This window comes from Arachis duranensis, chromosome 7 (assembly GCF_000817695.3).
Source record: "Arachis duranensis cultivar V14167 chromosome 7, aradu.V14167.gnm2.J7QH, whole genome shotgun sequence".
In the NCBI taxonomy this organism is placed as follows: Eukaryota; Viridiplantae; Streptophyta; class Magnoliopsida; order Fabales; family Fabaceae; genus Arachis; species Arachis duranensis.
Genome location: NC_029778.3, coordinates 44,291,086 through 44,298,624, shown reverse-complemented (window position 1 = coordinate 44,298,624; position 7,539 = coordinate 44,291,086).

Genomic DNA, 7,539 nt, shown 5'->3' with positions numbered 1-7,539 from the left:
ATGATATTGCCAGATTTAAAGCCGTTTTCAAGGTCTCGTTCCAAAAAATTAAGGTCAAACTCATCAGATGTAACTTTTGAACTTTTGAAGGTTGTATCTCACTTTCTTCGTGATTCATTAAAGTAGAAGAACTATCTACAAGTGTTGATATTGTAAAAGTTATATGTTCTCCTTTTTAAATATTAGCCTTCTTCTTAAAAAATGTATCAATTTTTTATTTTTTATTGTTATTTTATATAAAAATTGGAATATATATCCTATAGAGAAAGTGTTGCTTATTGAACTTATTAGGTACTTTAAGTCATAGTAAAGTATATAAACCAATTGAACTATTTTTTATCTTTTAAAAAAGTATTACTAATTTTTTTATAAAAAGTTTGGGGGGGCCATGGCCCTCCCTTGTCTGAACTAAGCTCCACCACTGCATGTACACACAAAAAAGTTTAATATCTTAATGATAATAATTATACTCACATTAACCCCACTAAATCATTCTACTTTCTACTGACAGATTCTACTTCTACTGCGTCCTAATCTCAGTCAATCTACAATGGTTTTGGCACGTACCCACACTTCTATACACGCATTCAATATCAAAACATTTCTAATCTATTCTTCACCTGCAGAAACAAAATCCCTTCGACATGGTAGCATTCTCCTAAAAAGAATGCACGCGTTCACAAACATGATAGAAAGAGAGAGAAACTAATGAGAGGAATAAACTCTTTATCTCAAATCTTAAACATGAATAATCCAAGGAAGAAAGCAATATATACATGAATTCAACTTTATTAAATAGAATGAATGAACTCTCAGTCCATTCAATAACCATCTTGATGGTGGTCATAGCATCTTATGCCTTAACTATATTGTTTATCTTATATCAAGAAAATCTAAATTAATCATATTAATTCATAAATATAATCATTGAAAATAAAATTTAAACACAAGAAATTAGACTCTGAAGTCATTGAAAGATTATTACGTGTTTATAACATCTAACAAAAATAATAAAATAATTTTATTAATTTGTGTTTAAAATTTTATTTAAATAATATAGATGACAGAGAGATTATGCTTAATTAATATTTTTTTATTAACAAGAGGGCTAAAGGTCCAAGAACAAAAAATTACACAGACAATACCTTCACACTTTCCTTCTACCTTTGTCATCAACAATGAGTAGTACAGTAAAGGGGGTGGAGCTTCAAAACATTGAAGGTCAGTTGAGATCAATTGAACTTGTTTCACCAGCGCATCTATATAGACATTAACTTCACAAAACACATGCTTGAATGACACATAAGTCATTTTGTTACGAAAATTTTTAATGGCTCTTATCAGAGAAAAGGTGTGACGGTGGCCGCTAGACGATCCGTTAATTAGTTTCAATGCACTGAAAGAATTAATTTTAATTTGTAATCTGTTGATCCTCAGCTCAACTGCTAGCTTCATTCCAGTGTAGATGGTCCAAAATTCTGCATATGTTATGGTAACTTTTTCAATCTTCATCATAAAGTCTGCCATGAGATTACCATTTTCATTTTAAAGGAGGCTGCCACATGTTCTTAAAATAGTAGTTGTGTGTTTGGATTACGGTTTGCAAACAGAGAATTAGATAAAATTGATTTTGTAAAAGTGATTTTGATCAAAAGTGAGTTAGTATTAACGTGGTTTATGTTTGGTAATTTTTATTCAAAATAGATCATAGTAAACTAAATATTGTTTGAATTACATTCTTCAAAATCACTTTTAAATAAAAAAAACTCATATAAAAAAATAGAAGTTTTATAAAAATAATATGCATAAAAAAATATTAAAAAAATATTATAAAAAACATATAAATAATAAAGGACATAATTGGTACATAGAATATAAAGTTCAATCTAACATCAAAAGCTGAACAGAAAAGCTACAATTTTTAGCTTTCGGTAAACGTAGGTTGAAGACAAAAATCACTTCTACGTTTACAGATTAAAAACTTGCCAAACATAAAGATAAAGCGTTCAAAAAATTTAAACGAGCTTCTCTCTTCTCCAACGCAAATCCAAACACACCCTAGGTTGGATGACTAAGCCATCAAATTGAGCTTTACGCACATATTCGCTGGAGGTTCCAATCTGTTTAGATAAACTTTGGTGGGGTTGAGAATTTTTTTACTGCTCTCTGTGAAGTTTATCCTATTTTTATACTGCTCTGTCAAATAACTGGATAGATTATGCACATAGAAGCTGCTAGAATTTTTATTATTGAAAATTAATTCATTCTGGGATTTTTAAATATTGTTGCAGATAGTAACAAAAAAGGTAACTCAAGGAGTTCCACTAATTTTTTTGAGTGACATTGAAGAGTTTTATCCTTAACCAATCTTGCAAAGGTTGATTAAAAAAACCTCGAGAAAAAATATTAGTTGACCTGTTAGTCCAGACACTGCGGGCATAAGGGCAGTCGCGAACACATGGAGCAGAGCCTCTTCATGATTCGAAGTATAAGACCTCTTGTCATTCTCTTAGCATTTGTAAGAAGTGAATTGTGATAGATTAGCCAAGTAAAAGCTCTTGGTCTTTGAAGAACTTTCATTTTCCAACACAATTTAAAATTAATGTCTGATTCTCCATCTCCATTGTAATAAGTAGAATACGCTGATTTAATAGAAAACTTCCTATTAGTAGAGGGTAACTAGCTAATACAATCCACACCAAGAAAATAGTGAGAGACCGATAAACCGTTATTTTACGGTTTATCTTGTGCTTAATTTAGTGGACTCTATCCACTAAAGTCACACTTATTCATAGAATTCGCATGCTTTACATTTTCCTTTCCAAATTGATGCTATGATTGAAAACATGCTTCTTTGGCCTTAAATTTGCTAATTTTAATCCTCTCTTATTACCATTCGATGCCTTGATATGTGTGTTAAGTGATTTCAGGATTTATAGGGTAGGAATGACTTAGAGAATGGAAAGGAAGCATGCAAAAGTGGAAGGAATACAAGAAATTGAAGGAATTGCTGAGCTGTCAAACTTGACCTCTTCGTACTTAATTGACCATAACTTGAGCTACAGAGGTCCAAATAAGGCGGTTTCAGTTGCATTGGAAAGCTAACATCCGGGGCTTCAATATGATATAAAATTTTTCATAGTTGCCTTGCTGTTAGGTGACGCGTACGTGTGCACGACGCATACGCATGGATAGTGCCGCAAAGAAGCGATGCGTACGCGTGGGCGACGCGTACGCGTGACGGAGGCACGTGCTGTACATATCAGAAATCACTGGGATGATTTTTGTGCTGTTTTTGGCCCAGTTTCAAGCCCAAAAACACAGATTAGAGGCTGGAAGTGGAGCAGAATCAATATACACTTCTCATTATTCACAATTTAGATTTTACATGTAGTTTTCTAGAGAGAGAGAGGCTCTCTCCTCTCTCTAGGTTTTAGGATTCTTAGGTTTAGCTATTTTCAATTTTAGTTTCTAGTCTACTTTAATTTAGTTTCTCTTCTACTCTTATTTATTCTAGCACTTTAGTTTCTCTTCTCTTGGTGATTTATTTATTTATCCACTTTAGTTTATAAATTCTCATGTTAGATTTGATTTTCTATTTAATGCAATTTGAGATATTTTATGTTTAATGCTCTTTCCTTCATTTGTTTTCATTGATGTTGCTGTTTAGATTTAATGGGATTGATCCTTACAATTATCATGTTGTGGTTAGTGATAAGGATAGAGATACTTGACCACCAAACTTTGTCAAGACCTCTTTTTGTCATTTGATTTTTCTTACAATTTACTTTTCCTCTTCTCTTATTCAAAAGCTCCAAAATATACCTTTACATAACCAATTATAAGAACACTTCCCTGCAATTTCTTGAGAGACGATCCGAGATTTGAATACTTCGGTTTATTTTTATAGGGTTTGTTACTTGTGACAACCAAATGTTTGTATGAAAGGATTCTTGTTGGTTTAGAAGCTATACTTTCGACGTGAACTTATTGTGAAATTTTAGACCACACAAAAATCCGACCATCAGAGACTTTCAGAGTGCAAATTATATTAGTAATTTCTTCCAAAAAATAGTTGTTTATCATCTCCCAATTCTACTCGCCATCCCCGTTAGTAAAACTTAAGAGCTTTTCAGATGTTCTTTCTTCAGCGATAGGACACAAAAAAATATTGTTTAGGCTGGTAATTCCAAGAACTTAGTGATCACTCTAAACTGCAATAGACTATTCATCGCCAATTATCTAGATTATTGATAAATCCCATTTGTAGGGCTTATCTTATGCTTGATTTAGGGGATTTTATAACCTTTTACCCACATTTATTCAATGAAATAGCATGGTTTTATAACTTCTCCTTTAATTGTGCTTAAGAGTGAAAACATGCTTTTTAGGTCTTAAAATAGCTAAATCTAATTCTCCTTGATTCCATTAGATGCCTTGATATGTTTGTTAAGTGATTTAAGGTTTAGGAGACAAAAATTGGATCAAGGGAATGAAGAAAGAAAGCATGAAAAGTTGGAGAACTCATGAAGAAATGAAAGAACCGGAAAGCTGTCAAGCCGACCTCTTCACACTTAAATGACTATAACTTGAGCTACAGAGGTCCAAATGATGCGGTTCCAGTTAGGTTGGAAAGCTAACATCTGGGGCTTCGAAACGATATAAGATTTGCCATAGTTGCATTGTGCATAGGGGCGCGCACGCGCACAATACGCGGACACGCTGATGGTGGCACATGACCCACTTAATGCAATACGTGGCCAGCGATTTTAGAAGCCTTGTGGGCCCAATCCAACTCATTTCTGATGCTATTTAAGCCAAGGATTGAAGATGAATCAACATACTTTTGATCATTAGTCATATTTTAGTTTTAGAAGTAGTTTTAGAGAGAGAAGCTCTCACTTCTCTCTAGAATTAGGATTAGGTTTAGGTTAATCTCTCTTCTTAGATCTAGGTTTAATTCATGCTTTGATTCACTTTTCTTTTACCAATTCTTAATCTTCTCCTCCTCCTCTTTCTAGTTATGTGATTTAATAATTGTAATTCTTCATTTTGTTTTGGATAGATTGTTGTTCCTTTGTTTTCTTTTAATAATGCAATTTGAGGTAATTCATGATAATTGTGATTTCCTTGGTTGTTGTTGTTAATTCTTTGCAATAATTGTTATTAGATTCTATTCTTGTTCTCAAATTACTTTGCTTTTCTTTTGTACCTTCCAAGTGTTTGATGAAATGCTTGGTTGGATTTTAGTGTAGGTTTTGTTCCTCTTGGCCTAGGTAGAGTAATTAGTGACTCTTGAGTTATCTAATTCCTTTGTTGATTGATAATTAGAAGTTGCTAATTGACTTGAATGCCACTAAAGCCAGTCTTTCATTATGAGTTGGCTAGGACTTGTGGACTCAAGTTAATTCATCCACTTGACTTTCCTCCATGGTTAGAGGTTAACTAAGTGGGAGCAATGGACAATTTGTCATCACAATTGAGAAGGATAACTAGGATAGGACTTCTAGTTCTCATATCTTGCCAAGAGTTTTATTAGTTGTTAGTTTATTTTCTTTGCCATTTATATTTCTTGTCTAAAATCTCAAAAACCCCAAAATAACTCACAACCAATAACAAGACACTTTATTGTAAATCCTAGGGAGAACGACCCGAGGTTTAAATACTTCGGTTTATATATTTTAGGGGTTTGTACTTGTGATAAACAAATTTTTGCATGAAAGGATTATTGTTTGGTTTAGAAACTATACTTTACAACGAGATTTCATTAGTGAAATTCTAAACCGTCAAAAATCCAATCATCAATTATATTCCTTTGAAATTGTTTCCAGACTTTCACGATCTCTTTCCAAACATTTGAGCAGTTGACTTTTTGATGGACTTTGAAAATCAGGTTCGTTCTCACCCCAACTATACTTGCCTTTAAAAACTTTAACCCATAAAGTATTATATTTTGTCATAATTCCCAAGCAAGTTTCATAAGAAAAATATTATTTATTTCTTGAACTTTGCAAATATCTAGCTGTTCCTGATCTTTCGATTTACACAGATTGTCCTAGTTAAGAGGGTGAATTTTTTTTATCTTGATCACTTGAACTCCAAAAAAAGTCCTAAGAAATCTTGTCAATTTTATTGTAGACCTCGTTCGAAATTTTCATAGTTAGAATAGAAGACAAAACAAACTGAACAAATGTAGCTCTTTCTGCTATAGATAAGGTTTTCATGTTTTAACTAGAGAGTTTGACTTTAATCTTGTCAATGATATGCTAAAAATGTTGTTTATCATATTTTTTGTGGATCAACGAAACACCTAAATATTTTTTCTAAATTGCTAATGAGAGGTATCTCTAGCTCCCGGCTAAACTCTTCTCTAATATTGTGGTTTACATTTTTAAAAAAGAAAACGCATGACTTATTGAAGTTGACTTTTTGTTCTGAAAATTCATAAAAAATTTTCAGCATCTCTTTGACAATACCAACTTAATTTCAGTTAATTTGCACAAAAAAAACTAGGTCATCTATAAAACAAAGATGAAAAAAATTAAAGAAACTGTGCAATTTGATAATTTGGATATTATTATTGATATCTTTTAGATGTTCCAAACATTTAATATCGGATGTTATACGATTTTTGTGTCTAGCATTTCATTTGTGTGACACTTGAATTATGTTATTATCAAATTTAACTACAGTTTTTTTTGGAGATACGTGATTTTAATGTAGCATAGCAAACATACATATTGGTGAGAGTAATAATAATGTTGTTTATCTTATTTGAATGAATTTTGGAGATAAAAAAATGAGCATCCAAAATATATACTACTGTAAAATATATTAAAATGTTTAATCTACAAATTAAACTCTTAGTTGAAACCAAAATGAACGATTTAGACATAAATAAATATTTATTTAAAAAAGCTAGTATTTAAAGTTCATTTAAAATATATGCACAGATATAAACATAAAATAATTTTTAAATTGAATCATTATAAAGCAACTGTGACGAGAAAAAAGAGAAATAAATGGAATAAATTTTAAGCAATAAATACAAATACTATTTTAATAATAATTATTTAAATATTAATGTCAATCATTGTCATAAATATATTAAAATGGTAAGAATAATTAATAACGGGGTAGAGAACTTTTGCACTTTTAGTAATGTATAATAATAGAAAATTTTTAACTTTTTGATCTAGTTAATGCATTGAAAAGTTAAAAAAAGTTTATCTATTAAGTAAACAACTTTTTTGTAAAATATTTTTTATTTTTTATGATATTTTTTAAAGGTGGTTTGTAGCGAACTCTATCATAAATAAAGGGTTAAATACCCTCTATAACTTATTTAATTGTTATTGAAAGAATTTATTTATGTTATCCTAATTAATGTTAACCACGTCTCTGACCTTAGTTAATTAAACAAAATTACACTAAACCATGATATATCCATTTTGTAAATTAATTACAATAGTTTTAAAAAGTATCGTTTTGCAATTTTTTTAATTTCTCAATGCACCCAATTTTCTTAACGTGTTCCAA